The sequence below is a fragment of the Triticum urartu genome, chromosome 1A (genome assembly GCF_056163025.1).
Source record: "Triticum urartu cultivar PI428250 chromosome 1A, HENAU_Tu73, whole genome shotgun sequence".
NCBI classification, from domain to species: domain Eukaryota; kingdom Viridiplantae; phylum Streptophyta; class Magnoliopsida; order Poales; family Poaceae; genus Triticum; species Triticum urartu.
In genome coordinates, this window is record NC_141873.1 from 544,675,146 (window position 1) to 544,692,971 (window position 17,826).

A 17,826-nucleotide genomic window follows, 5' to 3' on the forward strand; every position below is an offset into this window, starting at 1 on the left:
TCGAGCACCGCAAGATTGAACCCAAAGCTAAGCACTTCTCCCATTGCAAGAAAAATCAATCTTGTAGGCCAAACCAAACTGATAATTTGAAGAGACTTGCAAAGATAAACCAATCATACATAAAAGAATTCAGAGGAGAATCAAATATTGTTCATAGATAAACTTGATCATAAACCCACAATTCATCGGATCTCGACAAACACACCGCAAAAGAAGATTACATCGGATAGATCTCCAAGAAGATCGAGTAGAACTTTGTATTGAGATCCAAAGAGAGATAAGAAGCCATCTAGCTAATAACTATGGACCTGTAGGTTGGAAGTAAACTACTCACACATCACCGGAGAGGCCATGGAGTTGATGTAGAGGCCCTCCGTGATCAATGCCCCCTCCGGCGGAGCTCCGGAAATGCCCCAAGATGGGATCTCTCGGGTACAGAAGGTTGCGGCGGTGGAATTAGGTTTTCGTGGTGCTCCTGGATGTTTGGGGGGTACGTGGATATATATAGGAGGAAGAAGTAGGTCGGTGGAGCAACGAGGGGCCTACGAGGGTGGAGGGCGCGCCCAGGGGGGTAGGCGCGCCCCCTGCCTCGTGGCTTCCTCGTTTGTTTCTTGATGCCCACTCCAAGTCTCCTGGATCATGTTTGTTGACAAAATCACGTCCCCGAAGGTTTCATTCCGTTTGGACTCCGTTTGATATTCCTTTTCGGCGAAACCCTAAAATAGGAAAAAAAACAGCAATTTGGGCTGGGCCTCCGGTTAGTAGGTTAGTCCCAAAAATGATATAAAAGTGTAGAATAAAGCCCATTAACATCCAAAACAGATAATATAATAGCATGGAGCAATAAAAAATTATTGATACGTTGGAGACGTATCAGGAGGCAGTTTTTGCAGGGACGTGTAAAACAAAAAAATGGTTGACGGGACAGAAATTTCAGCGCCAACCGCTCTCGTTGCAATCGAGACTGCCACCTTACAAGCTCGATTCCTGCCAAATAAAAAAATGCGATGGCTGAGGTTGAGATGGAGATGGCTCGTAGCCTCCGGTGACCTTACCGAGCGTAGAGGAGGAAAAATGGAGATGCATCATCGTCTCTAGAGCTCGAAGCGGCCAGCGCGGCAGACCATGAGGACGACGCGGGGCAGGCACTCGGGCGCTGGTAGGCCATGAGGCCGATGCGCCCGCGAGCAGCATCTCGGGCACGAGCAGATGCTCGGTCGCGAGCAGGTGATACGTCTCCAACGTATCTATAATTTATGAAGTATTCATGCTATTATATTATCAACCTTGGATGTTTTATATGCATTTATATGCTATTTTATATGATTTTTGGGACTAACCTATTAACCTAGTGCCTAGTTCCAGTTTCTGGTTTTTCCTTGTTTTTGAGTTTTATAGAAAAGGAATATCAAACGGAGTCCAATTGACGTGCCAATTTTGACGATTTTTTATGGACCAAAAGAAGACCCCGGAGTAAAAAAGTTGGGCCAGGAGAGTCCCGGGGCATCCACGAGGGTGGGGGCGCCCCCCCAGGCGCGTGGGCCTATCTCGTGGACGCCTCGAGCACCTCCTTGACATGAGAACGACGCCAAAAATTCCTATAAATACAGAAACCTCGGAAAATTAACCTAGATCAGGAGTTCCGCTGCCAGAAGCCTCCGTAGCCACCGAAAACCAATCTAGGCCCTCTCCGGCCCCCTGCCGGAGGGGGCCATCATCACCGGAGGGCATGGAGGAGGATCCCGGAGGGGCCATTATCGTCATGAAGGCCAAGGACCAAAGGGAGGCCATGGAGGAGGAAGCACAAGGGGGAGAACCTCTCCTCCTCTCTCTTGGTGGCACCAGAGTGCCATCGGGAGGGGAATCATCGCCGCGGTGATCGTCTTCATCAACATCACCATCCTCATCACCATCCTCATCTCTTTTACGCGGTCCACTCTCCCGCACCCTGCTGTAATCCCTACTTGAATATGGTGCTTTATGCCACATATTATGATCCAATGATGTGTTGCCATCCTATGATGTTTTGAGTAGATATCTTTTGTCTTTGGGTTGATTGATGATCTAGATTGGTATGAGTTGTATGTTTTACTTTGATGCTGTCCTATGGTGCCCTCCGTGTCGTGCAAGCATGAGGGGTTCCCGCTGTAGGGTGTTGCAATACGTTCATGATTCGCTTATAGTGGGTTGGTGAGTGACTGAAACACAAACCCGAGTAAGGGGATTGTTGTGTATGGGATAAAGGGGACTTGATGCTTTAATGCTATGGTTGGGTTTTACCTTAATGATCTTTAGTAGTTGCGGATGCTTGCTAGAGTTCCAATCATAAGTGCATATGATACAAGTAGAGAAAGTATGTTAGCTTATGCCTCTCCCTCATATGAAATTGTAATAGTGATTACCAGTCTTGTTAACGATTGCCTAGGACAATTCCGCACACTGATCCACCATTATTCCACACTCGCTATTTATAATATTTAGTAATATATTCTAACTTTATGCTAACAGCACCTACTTTTATATTTTAGCTCTCCGATATCATACAAAGTTATCCTCTTCATACCCACAACATAGTTTTATTTCTCATTGCTAGTTGGAAGCAAACGTTCGGTGTACGTAGAGTCGTATCGGTGGCAGATAGGGCTTGAGAGAATATTGATTTTACCTTTCTCTCCTTGTGGGTTCGACACTCCATACTTATCATTTCCACCTTTGGAAATTGCTACGGTGATTCCTCCCACTTGGGGATTATCAAGCTCTTTTCTGGCGCCGTTGCCGGGGAGCAATAGCGTAGGGTTGATATTCTCGTGTATGCTTGTTTGCTTTCTTCACTAAGTAGATTTCCTTTTTCCTTTTTGTTTCTGTTTAGTTGTGGGTGAAACATACAACTTTTTTTAAATGAATGAAAATACCCAAAAAAATACTTGCCTCTCATGCCTAAAAAGTTTTTCAAAAAGAGAAGTGATTGGAAAGTTATGCATTGAAGAAGTGAGGGTCGACCTTAAGCACTTGTGTTCATGCTCATGGAAACAATGTAGAATTTTTCATGGAAGTTTCTCTGTAAATAATTATCCCCTTATATATATCCATTGTATTACAAAAATAATGTGCCAAGCTTTGGTTTTAGGATGATTAGATTGCTTGTTTACTATGTGCAGAACAAAAACAGAATCTTTGGCTGTAGCGCGTGATTTTACATTTTTTTTACTGGAAAGTGAAATGGTTCTGAAACTTTTTGCACATTACTTCTATACAAATTGTTCAAATTGTTCAAATTTATTTCATAATTTTTTGGAGTTACACAAGTTTACTAAACCTCCAGATTACTACAGACTGTCCTGTTTTAGAAAGATTCTGTTATTCGTGTGTTGTTTGCTTATTTTGATGCATCTATGGCTAGTATCGGAGGGTATGAACCATAGAGAAGTTGGAATACAGTAGATATAGTTCTAATATGAAATTGGAATGAGTTTGCAACAGTACCTAAAGGTAGTGATTTGCTTTATTATACCAACGGATCTCACAAAGTTTTTCTTAAAGTTTTATGTGGACGAAGTGTTCGAAGAACGAGGAGTTACCGATGTGAGAAGAATAAAGAGAGGCAAGAGCTCAAGCTTGGGGATGCCCAAGGCACCCCAAGTAAATATTATAAGGATACTCAAGCATCTAAGCTTGGGGATGCCCCGGTTGGCATCCCATCTTTCTTCTTCAACAATTATCGGTATACCTCGATTTTTGTTTCGTTCACATGATTTGTGTCCTTTGTGTTTTTTGTTCTTCCTTTATGAACCATGCTAGTATGAGATAGCCCTTCATTGATTTATAGAATGCTTCATGTGCTTCACTTATATCTTTTAAGTATGATCTTATAGAATGGCTCTTTGTGCTTCACTTAAATCTTTTGAGTATGGTTTTATAGAATGCTTCGTGTGCTTCACTCATACATTTTGAGCTTGGACATTGGTTAGTTTATATTAATTGTAGAATGCTCCATGAACTTCACTTATATCTTTTGGAGTATGAATAATACTATCATCTAAAGCGGGTTTGGAAGAGTGTCAACTTTAGGAACTAGTGATCCCGCGATTCCAAATGAGGAGAATTTTGCTTATGTGGAGAGTAGTAAAATTTCTATGCTCATAGATCATGAAAAGAATGCTTTATGTGATGGTAATATTGTTGAAATCATTCATTATGCTACTGAAAATTATTATGAGGGAGGAATACATGCTTGTAGGAGTGCAATAATATCAAGTTTTCCTCTCTATGTGCTTAAAGTTTTGAAGTTATACTTGTTTTGCCTTCCTATGCTAGTTGATTCTTGTTCCCATAAATTGTGTGCTCAAAAAATACCTAGGCATAGGAAGTGGGTTATGTTTAAATGTGCTAGTTATATTCTTCATGATGCTCTCTTTATGTTCAAGTCTTATCTTTCATGTGAGCATCATTGAAATCATCATGCCTAGCTAAAAGCCAGTAAAGAAAAGCGCTTGTTGGGAGACAACCCAATATTTACCATTACTGTTTTTGTGTGTTTACATGATTAAGCTACTGTAGCAATCATGTTTAATAGCTTTTGTTTCAATAAAGTGCCAAGTAAGACCTTTGGGAAGACTTGGGTGAAAGTTAATGTGATCTTGCTGTAAAAAACAGAAACTTTGCCCTCGCGAGATTAGCTGCCATTTTTTACAGAAGAGTTATTTGGTGCTGATTCTTTTTGAATAATATTAATAGACAAATTCCTCACGTCCACCAATTTATTTCATATTTTTTTGAGTAGCAGAAGTATGGTTAGTGTTCAGATCATTACAGACTGTTCTGTTTCTGACAGATTCTATTTTCATTGCATAGTTTGCTTGTTTTCTAGTTTCTATGACTTATATTCCTCAATATAAATTGTAGAAATGATATGGTACAGTAGGCATTGTGTGATAACAATTATGATCTTTGTCTTTGACAGTACCAAGGTGAATGGTTTACTCTTTATCATACTAACCTATATCACGAAGTTCCGTTAAGTTTTGTGTGATTGAAGTTTTCAAGCTTTGGGTGAGATATCGATATGAGGAGAATAAGGAGTGGAAAGACCCTAAGCTTGGGGATGCCCAAGGCACCCCAAGGTAATATTCAAGGAAGACTCAAGCGCCTAAGCTTGGGGATGCCCCGGAAGTCATCCCCTCTTTCGTCTTCAAAACTACCGGTATACCTTACTCGGAGCTATATTTTTATTCGTCACATGATATGTGTTTTGCTTGGAGCGTATTTTCAGTTTTACTTGCTGTTTGAATAAAATCATTGGATCTAAAATATTAAATGAAAAAGAATCCTCCCATGGCTAGTTAATTATTTGACTACTCAGTGTCCTTCACTATTATCTTTTGGAGTAGTTTGCCATTTACTCACGTGCTTCACGTATATCCTATGAGTAAATGGTTGCATAATTGAATATAATAAATCTGAATTTATATATGTTTCATATGCTTATACCATGGGGAGTAATGACTTCACATAGAATAAGTATAGGTAGTAAACTTATTGAAAGTTAGTAAACGTAGAATTGGTCACTTGAACAATTCATGAAAGAATATTGAAGGAAGAGAGATTTCACATATAAATATACTATCTTGGACATCTTTTGTAATTGTGAGCACTCATTAAAATATGACATGCTAAAAGGTTGATATCGGACAAGGAAGACAACATAATGGGTTATGTTTTCTTATATCCGAAATAAAGTATATTGTCTTGGATCATCCAACATGTTGAGCTTGCTTTCCCCCCTCATGCTAGCCAAATTCTTTGCACCAAGTAGAGATACTACTTGTTCTTCTAAACATTCCTTAAACCAGTTTTGCCATGAGAGTCCACCATACCTACCTATAGATTGAGTAAGATCCTTCAAGTAAGTTGTCATTGGTGCATGCAATAAAAAATTACCCTCTAAATATGTATGATCTATTAATGTGGAGAAAATAAGCTTTATACGATCTTGTGATGTGGAAGAAATAAAAGCGACGGACTGCATAATAAAGGTCCATATCACAAGTGGCAATATAAAGTGATGTTCTTTTGCATTAAGATTTTGTGCATCCAACCATAAAAACGCATGACAACATCTGCTTCCCTCTGCGAAGGGTCTATCTTTTACTTTTATCTTCTACCCTTATGCAAGAGTCATAACTTTCCTTTTTACATTTTATCCTTTGGCAAGCACATTGTGTTCACTACAAAAAAAAGACACATCCGTGACATTTTGGGCCGAATGAAAAAAAATTCTGTCATACATATGACACTTCTATGACGATAATTGTGACAAAACCCGGTATCATCATAGATGTGGTGGGCTCCTACTTCTATGAAAAAAAATCATGACAGAAAATAGGCTTTTCATCCTGGGCGGGTCGGAGAAGCAGCTGCATGACATTCTTTGGGCCGTCCATGACGGAAAAACCATGGTAGAAGCGAGGGGGAGGAAAATTTCGGGGAGTTCCCGGTTACGGTGGGAGGTCGGGGGCCGAGCGATGCGCGTTTCTCTCGTACACGTACGCGCGTGTGTGCGAGGCATTGGCTCTAACTGAACCCGAGCGAGGCGTTGGGCTCTAACTGAACCCAAGCGATTGCACTGCAGGCTACGCGTTACTGAACCCGAGCGATCGATCGATGGCTGTTAACTGAACCCGATCGAGCGATTCCTTCGCTACTGCTACTAACTGAAGCCGATCGATTGGATGAACAATGAGCGTTGCGGGGGGGTTGGATGAACAGTGACCGGTGGCGTTGCCTCTAGATGAATAGGACCCCGTGGTGTGGAGGGCTGGATGAACATTAGACGATGGAGGGGTGCTCGTGGAGGGGTGGTTGAACAGGACCCCGTGGTGTGGAGGGCTGGATGAACAGTAGACGATGGAGGGGTGACCGTGGAGGGGTGGTTGAACAGTAGCCGGTGGAGTAGCGCGCGGTGGAGGCTGGATGAACAGGAGCCCGTGGAGGCTAGAGGAGGTCGACGGTAGCCCGTGGAGGCTGGAGGAGGTCGACGGTGGAGATGAACAGTATCCTGTGGAGTCCCGTTTTGCGGTACGCCACACCCCTCCCGATCAACAGGACCCCCGTTTCGACCGTAGCGCTCCAACACAAGTCCGTTTCCTCCGTTTTGCGGTACGCCACACCCCTCCCGATCAACAGGACCCCGTTTCGACCGTAGGAGGTACGTTTCCTCCGTTTTGCGGTACGCCAGACCCCTCCCAATGAACAGGATCACGTTTCGAATGTGGCCGGTCGAACACAAGGTCGTTTCCTCCGTTTTGCGGTATGCCAGGCCTCGTTTCCATCGCCTGTTCCGTCCAAGCCCTCCCGATGAACACGACCACGCATTCCGTTCCGACCCAGCCGGTTGGCACCCACGCGTTCCATTGCCCCCCGATGAACACGACGCTTTCCGTTGCCTCCCCATGAACACGACGCATTCTGTTGCCTCCCCATGAACACGACGCATTCCGTTGCCTCCCCATGAACACGACGACGACGCTGTTTCTCCGTTCCGACCCAGCCATGTACACGAGCCCTAGCCGTACGTATGCGCGAGTAGGCGTTCGAGACCCTACCCGTATGTACGTATGTGGCCGTATTTTCTTTCTTGCACCCTGGCCGCTGTACGTACGTGTACATGCTACGTGCGCGTCTCTACTACGACACGTACGCGCCTCTACTACGACACGTGTGCGCCTCTACATCGACCAGTATATATGTACGTACACGTTCGCGACCAAAATGACAACGCTACGTACGCTTCGACCGGTGGGTCCCGACTGTCAGGCACTTCCTTGCCTGCGAAGATGTAGCTGCTGGGTCCCAGCAGTCAGGGGGCGAATCGTTTTTTTTGTTTTTTTGTCCGGACGCACTTCCTTGCGTGCGAAGGTGTAGCTGCTGGGTCCCAGCAGTCAGGGGGGGAATCGTTTTTTTGCCCGGACGCACTTCCTTGCGTGCGAAGATGTAGCTGGTGGGTCCTAGCAGTCAAGGGGGCGAATCGTTTTTTTTTTCAGACGCACTTCCTTGCGTGCGAAGATGTAGCTGGTGGGTCCCAGCAGTCAGGGGGCGAATCGTTTTTTTCCGGATGCACTTCCTTGCATGCAAAGATGTAGCTGGTGGGTCCCAGCAGTCAGGGGGAAACGTTTTTTTCGCGAAATACGGTGGCCCATCCGGTGGGTCCTCGCTGTCAGCTGGAGGAATAATTATTTTGCGCGTAATAAGGAGGCACTTCCTTGCTGCGGCCGTGGACCCAGCTGTCAGCCTCTCCACGTATAGTCCACGTCCGATGGAAGCCATTCCTTAACCACGTTGAGCACGCCGCACCGAGAGCACCAGGGCGGTGGACGATGGCGAGGCCTAGGAAGGGGATGACGCGGAGCCGGGGAAGACGCGGCAGTGGATGCCCACGCGTAGAGGAGTATGAGGGTTCACTCGTTCGGCTGCGGTGTGAGGCTGTCGTCGCCGCAGAATAACAGGGGGTGTGGGTGCGTAGAGGGATGGCCTGGCCAGCGATGGGAGTAGTAGGGGCGGTGAGGCCTCCGCGGCATCACAGCCGGCCACGGGCGGCAGGAGCAGGCGGCACGACCGGCGCTGCTTTGGGCGGCTGGAGCAAGAAGACCAGAGGTTGAAGAAGCACTACGGCCGTTGGATGGACATCGTACGGTCACTGGAGCTAGAATCGTTCATATATTGACTAAAGTTGACAAAGGCCTCCGTCCCACTCAACTTAGTAGGCCCACAAGTCAGCCTCCCACCAAGGTGGGTCCCAGCTAGCAGGGGGTATTCATTTTTTGTGCGTAATAAGGAGGCACTTCCGGTGGGTCCGAGCTGACAGTGGGGGGAACATTTTTTCGCAAAATACGGTGGCCCGTCCTGTGGGTCCCAGCAGTTAGGGGGAAATGTTTTTTTTGTGAAATACTGGTGGCCTGTCCGGTGGGTCCCTGCTGTCAGGTGGAAGAATAATTATTTTTCGCGTAATAAGGAGGCACTTCCTTGCGGCTGCCGTGGACCCAGCTGTCAGCCTCTCCACGTACAGTACTCTTCCGATGGAAGTCGGTCGTTGACCACATTGACCACACCGCGCCGAGAGCACCACGACGGTGGACGACGGCGAGGCCTAGGAAGGGGACTACGCGGAGCCGGGGAAGACGCGGCAGTGGAAGCCCGCGCGGAGAGGAGTACAAGGGTTCACCGGTTCGGCTGCGGTGTGAGGCTGCCGTCGCTGCAGAATAACAGGGGGTGTGGGTGAGTACAGGGATGCCCTGGCCAGCGGTGGGAGTAGTAGAGGGCGCTGAGGCCTGCGTGGCAGCACAGCCGGCCACGGGAGGCGGGAGTAGGCGGTCCCGCCGGCGCTGCTTTGGCGGCTGGAGCAAGAAGATCAGAGATTGAAGAAACACGACGGCCGTTGGATTGACATCCAATGGTTACATCTGCTAGAATCGTTTGTTGACGTATATAATAACTAAAAAAAATCTTGCATACGCGTCAACTAAACAGGCCCACAAGTTAGACCACTCCCTCTTTTTTTAATAATTTATATATAGCTCATGGCAACTTCTTATGCAATTTATTGCAGTCGTTTTTTTGGTTGGCCAGGGCCAATTTCGCATATTTCTATGGGTTCCAAACTATTTTTAATACCGAAATGTCAAGCCAGATTTAAATTACTTTGAAGATATATTTAAATTAGGTTAATGCCCAGTGAAATAGAAATTTGAAAATGTGAAAAAATTCAGAAATTATATAGTAATTGCCAATTTGTCAACTGTTTTTATATTTACAACCCATTTCATATTACTTTCAAGATTTGCAGGCGTCTTGAAAGAGTTGCAGCCCATCAGGGCGTAGAAAAATAAGTAGGCCTGGATTGGGTATTCTTCAGAAAAAATAAACTGGGCTCATTTTCACAAATAAAAAATAGCTGGGCTGGTCACATGGTGAACATAAAATATAAGCCTGGGCTAGACGGGCCACAACCCAGTTCAAACCCTGCTCCGTCTAAACAATACCAAACAAAAAAATACTACTCGAGTAGCTACATCCCAGGTGTCAGCCGATCTTGTGCTGTTCTCTTGTCTATTGACTATATGCGCTCACAATGTCGTGGCTCCCAGATGTCAGGAAAACGCTAGGAGGAAGCATTTTATTTTTCCATACGCTAACGTGGTGGGCCCCTACTGTCATCCTCTCCACGTACTTCTGCCGATTCCTGTTGTTTGTTGACCATGTTGACAACGCGAGAGGGCGGCGCCGCAACGAGCGCACCAAAGCGCGCGGAGGACGTCGGCGTTAACGATTTAGGAGACGGTGGGGCGGCGATGCGTGCGCTGAGGCGCAGCCAGCCGTGGGAGGCGGAAGCAGGCGGCCCCGCCGGCACTGGTTTGGTTTTGGCGGCTGGAGGAAGAGAGGACTGAAGAAACACGACAGACTATAAAATCAGCATGAGTACTTAACAACCTTAACTGAAACCAGCAGGGGCACTTAACAACCAAAGCTGGAAGCAGTATGAGTACTTATACAGGTTCAACCGTACAAAGCACGCCTCGAACAGTGCTACTTTGCCTACAGTTAACCAAGGGTGAGGCCGCCAAGCCCCAGGACAAGGCCCAGGCGCCACCCCGCGCATCCACAACCTTCTGAAAGCGGCTTCATCTCGCAACGTGGTCAATAAACAGGATATTCGCTTTAGAGCCATGGAAAAGCATGAACATAATCTTCTGTCCTATTCTCCAAGATGGACGGGCCTTCATTATTTGAGACCACCCATGAATAAGTATCTTTTCACCTCCAAGGGGAATTGAGTAGGTCGACATAAACATCATGTTGTGACCAAGCGCAAGTCTGACCCGACCATGGTCAGGCATCTGTATAGGAACAACAGAACTCGGCAGTTCCTGTTTCAAGAAGACCACAGCTGTAAAACTGTGTATAAGCAATAGTTTATGAACAACATATATAACAGAAAACAGCTCGTACCATAAGTTTCTCGACACAGTTGGACCTGTTCAACGAGTGCAGCAGTGGCACACATATCCCACGTGGCCTTCCACCATTGAAACGCCCCACAAGGACCTCAAGATGATCAATAAAGTGTAGGAACTTGTGGGTGTCGATCCAGTCAACTTCAGTGCCATTAGTAACAGCCGAGTTATTACAGAGTAACAAACGAGCAGACTGCTTAACTCTGAAAAACCTACATGTGCCACCAATTATAAGAAAATATTAGTTAGAAGTAGCATCTTCGTGAGAGATTCGTTGCTACTTCTAAAGTTAAATTGTGATTAGTTAGACATAATAGGTGGATTAAGAAGTAATCGAGGCAACACGCAAGAACCAGATACAAAACTAACATGGATGAACAATTGGAACGACGTCGGGGTGGAAGATCACAATGAAGATGAGACCAGGTTCTGCTATTTCCATCAACATTCGTGCGCCAACTTTCAGTCTGTAAGACTTGAGAAAGTTTATCCAAGTTCGGCCATAAAAAAGCAGCGATCTTCTTGGTTCATGAACCCAACTCGGAACTTATATCCATGGCTTGTCTTCACTGTGACCATTAAACTAGTGTATTCAGTTATGGCAAGGCCGAGCATCTTGAGTACATGTGTTCTGGCAGAGCAAATAATACACTGCAGGAAAAATAATATGAGAACCCAGCATGTTCAAAAAAATCCCACCCTCCCGGATAGAAAAGAGGATTCTAGGAACATACTGTGCGTGTTTCAAAATGCTGTGTTAGGATGAGAAGGAACAAGTGTGGCGTCTCGCCAAGGGCGCAGAAACCTGTAGGGTACTCGCACTTTGGACACTACAAATGAAACACATTAGATTCAGTAGGAAGAAAAATGCATCAATGGCGGCGGCTGCCATCCTAGCATTACCTGCAACCAAGGGACTTGGATTTATCGGGGATGGATGAAGAATTCGTACCTGGTTCTCCATGAGAAAACCCTATGCAATCGCCGAGAGGGGGTTTTCTCTGAACAAGCAGATGAGGGAGAAGGGGATTCAGGCCCAGTGAAATATTGCCGCTTTGTCCGTCCAGCTTACTGCTAAAGCTGGAAAGGGGGGTTGTGATTTGACGGCTCATTGGGCATTACTGCGGCGCTATGACTGGGGTGTGTCTACCGTGAAGTTGTTCACTCTAATTTGTGCATATGGCACGTGGACCCCATTGCCGATTGCTTCACATATCAGCGAAAGGAAGTAGAAAGACAGGAGTAACTAGTTAGACATAAATATTTTTTTGACAGAGAGATACTCCCTCTGTAAAGAAATATACAAATCTTTTATATCACAGGCTCACCTTGCCGAGAAATATACTCCCTCTACAATGCACGGGCATTATGGGGGGTCAGCTTTTTTTACAGGGGTTCAACTAACAATATAATACTCAGATAGGCTCACGGTTCTGGACTTTGGGCCGCAGGCCGACCCTGCATGTTTGGGGGCCCATGTGTTCTACCTCAGTGCTTTTCATATTGCAAGCGATCGGTACGGCGCTGGTTTTAGATGCTGTCGCAAGGCGAATATACAAAATTGAATAAAGCACGGCAGCTGTTGGAATGAAATCGAACGACAGTTCCTAACCAGCAATCAGAGTTGCAATTCTATCAACGATATACCATGTGATAAATAATACTGTCATACTACTTATACACACATGACACTTGTTTCACCATGCCAGATTATTACATCAAAATCTCTCGGAGGATAGATCAGTTCGTCAGTTGCGTGCTGCTACTGAAGAATTTCAAAGTTGATTTGGACCAGCTCTCCTTGCTGAGAAAGTTCAATTTTGACATCATCCCCTACCGCAAGATATGATTTAGATTTGAACCTTGACCATCCTTTAGCATCAATCATCATGCGACCATCCTTTGTACTTACGGTATATTGAGCAGGTTCATTCACACCAAGGCTGCGCATGGTAAGAGAAACTTGGTCGCGGTCGCCCGGATTGTTGAACGACTCCCTCGTTGCTCTAGGAATTCTCTGTTTGCAAACAAGAAGACATACCCAAACAGTTAGATCAACACAGTGAATCATGTGAAACAACATGGAAAGAAAAAAGAACGAAGCACTTGGGCGGCCAATGCTTACCAAGAAGGTGGACATGTCGGTTTTTGTAAGGACTTTGGTATATGAAGTGCGAACTGCAGCCCAGCCTGTTGTCGGTGCAACTGCACGGGCCGAAGCAGATGCAAGTGCAAGTGTTGGTGCAGGTGTCGAAGCCGCCGCCGCGGCCGGAGATGGTGCTCCTTGTAGAGCTGGTGCCGGTGTCGGAGCAGGTGCCGGTGTCGATGCCCGATCCTCCGGTAGATCAGACTGATCCGCTGACGCGGTCGATGCCTAATCCTCAGCTGGATCAGACTGAGCTGCCGCCGCTGTCAGTGCTAGAGCAATTGCCGGTGCTCGATCTGTGCGAGATAGTGGCGATCGTGTCTGGTCTGCTATGATCAGCTTTCTAACTTGACTAGGATCCGTGGCCGTGATCCAGTTTTTTTCTTCATTTCTTTTAAACGCGAGAAGGACTAATTGTGGCGTTTTTGTTAAACCAAACTGTAGTTCATCATAGGGATTCAGCTTGTACTGAGACAACAGATTGATCCAATTTTTTCCCGTAATATAAGTGATGGACAATGCCTTCATTACTAACACGACATAAGAAGTGAAACCTACAAAAATAGCCATCGTAGAGCAAACCAAACGGTTTATTCGGTGATGAATGTCACATGGCAAAACCTGCATCGTAAAATTGCAGGAAAAGAAAGAAAACATGACATTAAATCAATAAGATTTAGACAGTAAATCAATAAGATTTACTTGATGTGACATGAGTGAATCCTTACCAGGAAATCACTATGTTGAAGTACTAAACAGAAGATTGATCGTCCAACTACGCGTGGCATGCAGGGGCCTACTCCCACAAGTAGGATAGTCCAAAGGTCGTGACAGATCGTATGGACCGAACATCCATGGGACTGGAAATCCTGGTGGGTGCGATAAACCCTGCAATGCATATAGATATTGGAGTGTAACCATAATTGATAAACGTCCTCACAAAAAATATGATCTGAATACTTCAAAATATACAGACTGAATTGAGTGGACAGACATTAACATAGACCGTTCTCAGGACTGACCACACACCAAAAGCGGCAGTACTAATAAACAATACAGGGTTCACAAACACAAATCAAGTACTGAACAATAGTACTTACTACAGACAAGCAAAGTTGCACTAACTAAACTCTGCAGACTATTTCTTGTCACCGACCTACGGGATGAACCCCGCATAACTGACTAGGCCATGGACTTCGTGTGAGATGTCTACATGCACCATCACCATCTTGTCAACCTTGGAGAACCTAACAGAGTGGTCTTTCCACTCATAAACATGATGATGAAGACAGGCCGCATCAGATTTGTTGGTAAGCTTTACAAGAACCACACCCTTTGTAATCGAAGGCACAACCAGGAAATTGTTGTGGTCAAGTACAGCCTCGAGAACACGCCTGACAACAATGCTACAGGAAAACACTAGTTCAGGACATGTGGCGACAAGGACACAACAGCTGGATAGTTCAGCAGTAGAACTCATCATCAGGTCTTCCAGTTCACACGGCATGACTTTGAGAACTTTATCTCCACTGCGGACCTGGTTCTAATTCAAACAGAAACCATATTTTATTACTACCTCCGTTCAGAAATATAAGATGATTTTCGATATTATACTCCATATATGACTACATATACGCACAGAAATGAGTGAACAAAGACACTAGAACATGTCTTCAAAGGCATGAGAGCAGAGGGATTACATGCAATATCCATAACACAAGTTACCATGAGGGATTACATGCAATATCCATAACACAAGTTACTAAGGCAAATATACCCTCTTAAAAGGTAGCATTGATGTTCATAAAGTACTCCCTCCGTCCCAAAATTCTTGTCTTAGATTTGTCTAGATACGGATGTATCAAGTCACATTTTAGTATTAGATACATCCATATCTAGACAAATCTAAGATAAGAAATTTGGGACAGAGGGAGTAGTTGAAAGTAATCTATAAGAAATCAGTGTCAACCTCTCGCATGTTTTGGTCAAAAGAGGAATTTAGAACCGTCATTTGGCACACTAAAATCGCATGCAAGATCACCCAGAAAGTTGTACTACCAGTACTAGTACTGCGTGTTAGATGAAAAAACACGATCAAGATCGAGAAAAAGATCGTCAACAAGAGACATTACCTGGACTTGCTTAATGAGGGATCCCGGAGAGGGGGGCTTGGACAGGGCGATGGCTTTGAGCTTGTCTACGGTAGTCTTGGTGGGGTGCTTGCGCTTCTTCGTACCATGAGCCTCGATGGTTTTGGCCAGAGCCATAGACATCACGTCGGCTGGTGCTCCGGTGTCCATCCAAGAGAGGAAGCTGAGAGAGAAGAGTGAAAGGAGGAACGAGATGAGGGAGAAGCGAAGTGAGTGGGGGTTTTCTTCAAGAGAGGAAGCTGAGAGAGAAGAGTGAAATGATGGTTGCTTCGTCCGTCCAACTTACTGCTGGAAAGGAGGGGGTTTTGTGATTTGACGGCTCATTGGGCATTACTGTGGCGGTTCGATTGGGGTAGTCTACCATCACTCTACTATGGAGTAATTTAGTGCATGGCTGGTGGACCCAGGTGCTGGTTGTCCCTCACGTCAGCGAAAGTGAGTAATTTAGTGCATGGCTGGAGGAGGATGCGCACGGTAGAGCGTGTCCACTGTTTTTCTGAAGAAAAAAAATGATTACAGCAAGCGTTTCCACTCTTACGACGGAGGAGTGCGAAACACGGCAGCCCCTTGAACATACACAGTGCTCCTACTACTAGGCATGTGCAGTGGTTCATACGTCAGTACTACACAATCTTGTTGCTAGTGTAGTAAGATATAACGATAACAAATGATGTTGTGCGCATGTCAACTACTCCTATATGTAACATAGTACCGCTTTTTTGACTGTCCGGTCGAGAATGAACGGTGAGATCAATGTTAACAGAACTAGGTCCACAACGCACAGAGAGTACGGTGCTACAGTACTCCACGAAACATGAACCATATGAAGCACGAATAGTGTTAGGCAGGGTGTATGAAGGGTGCACGGGATGGGAGCAAAAGTTCCCTTCTCGATCCACTTTTGGGTTGTTGGCAGAGTGCATGAAGGGTGCATGAGTCCATACTAGTAGGTTGACAAAAATACACGAAGAGGAAACAACTATATTGAGATGAGAATGCAACCAAACACACCCACACGCTTTGTGCTACAGTGACTGACCTGCACCGTCTGAGTTTGATCCAATGGTCAAGTTGCGCCGAGATATGGACATGCCCATGCAGAGGGCGCCTAAACACCACCGAAATCCCTCTGCTTCTCGAGGCGCACAACGTTGGTGATGCAGGGTGCAACCGCCCGCAGAGCCAGAGCCAGTGTTAGGCGCCTCACCTTGTACTCCGTGATCTGCTGTGCCGCCATGGCACCAGGTAGAAGCAATGGGGAGAGGAAGCAAAGGGGGCGAAATGGCTGAAAGGCAATGCAATCTATGGGAAGGCGGAGGGAGCGAGGAATCTTTTGGTTTTCACCACGGTAAAACACCAGTCGACGACTTCTCACATCAGGGAGCAGTGGGTTTTTACAGGTGGAGTCATCGTGACTAATTGCTGTCGGGCCTGCTCGCGTCAATCAAAAAATTAAAAATCCCGCCACGCCTGCTCCCGTCAATCAAAAAATTAAAAATCCCGCCGCACCCAAACACCAGAGCAACGCTGCGGTGGATATTTAAATTTACCTATCGGCAAGTAGATAAAAAAGGGGTGAAAACAAATGTGGCGGCGGCCTAGCTAATCGGTCGAACTAGCCCAACTAGCTAGCCACCATGCTTCACTGATGTACTCGGCAGGAAAGGTGGTCTTTCTTGATTTAACGACTCATTTACTTGCTTCGACGCTACGACCGAGGAGGACCCATAAAACGCGCGGTAGGGCGTCTCACGTCAGGAAGAATATATGCGTGCACCACCCGGGAGGACCCCGAAACCGCGCGGTAGGGTGTGCCACGTCTCGGCATGCAGGAAAAATGTGCGTGTAAAAATATACTGTATCAGACGTAGTACCTATCGTTCGACCTCGGGACCCAGCCAGTCGGTCGAAAATACCCCACTAGCCACACAACTTCATCATGCAAACGTGGCACGAAGGATAGATGTGGTTAGCTCCGTCTCGACCAGCCACAACGTCTCTTGTTCTAGGCGATTCTTCTATTTTCCAAGCTTTTTTAGTTGTAATAACACCACGGCAAGCTAGCGCCGCTCTTCATGTGTGCTCGTGCAAAGGTTAGACGATGGAGAGAAGAGAGATTGAGATCGCAGACCTGGGCCCCACCAGTAAGTGAGACAACGGTCATGCACGTATTGACGAGGCACTCCCTCTACTCTACTCAACGCAAGTACTGTATAAAATCAAGTTATGGGACAAAGCCAACAACCGTTTGTTTTTTCAGGCTATCGACTTACGCTTTGTAGTCCAGGTTGCCAGTTCGAATCTCGTCTTTCAGATTTGTTAGTTTTAGGTCCAAATTTGATTAATGACAAGTGGGACCCCCGTGTGTTGTTCTGATATTTCAGTGTAGGATGGTTTTTTTGAACAAACACTTTGCGCGGTTAGACAAGTAACGGCATGAGTTACACGTATTTTGCAAGTTTACGAACAAAAATGACAGCGGCATAGAATATCACATCCACCCCGTAGCTTAGATACTATGGTG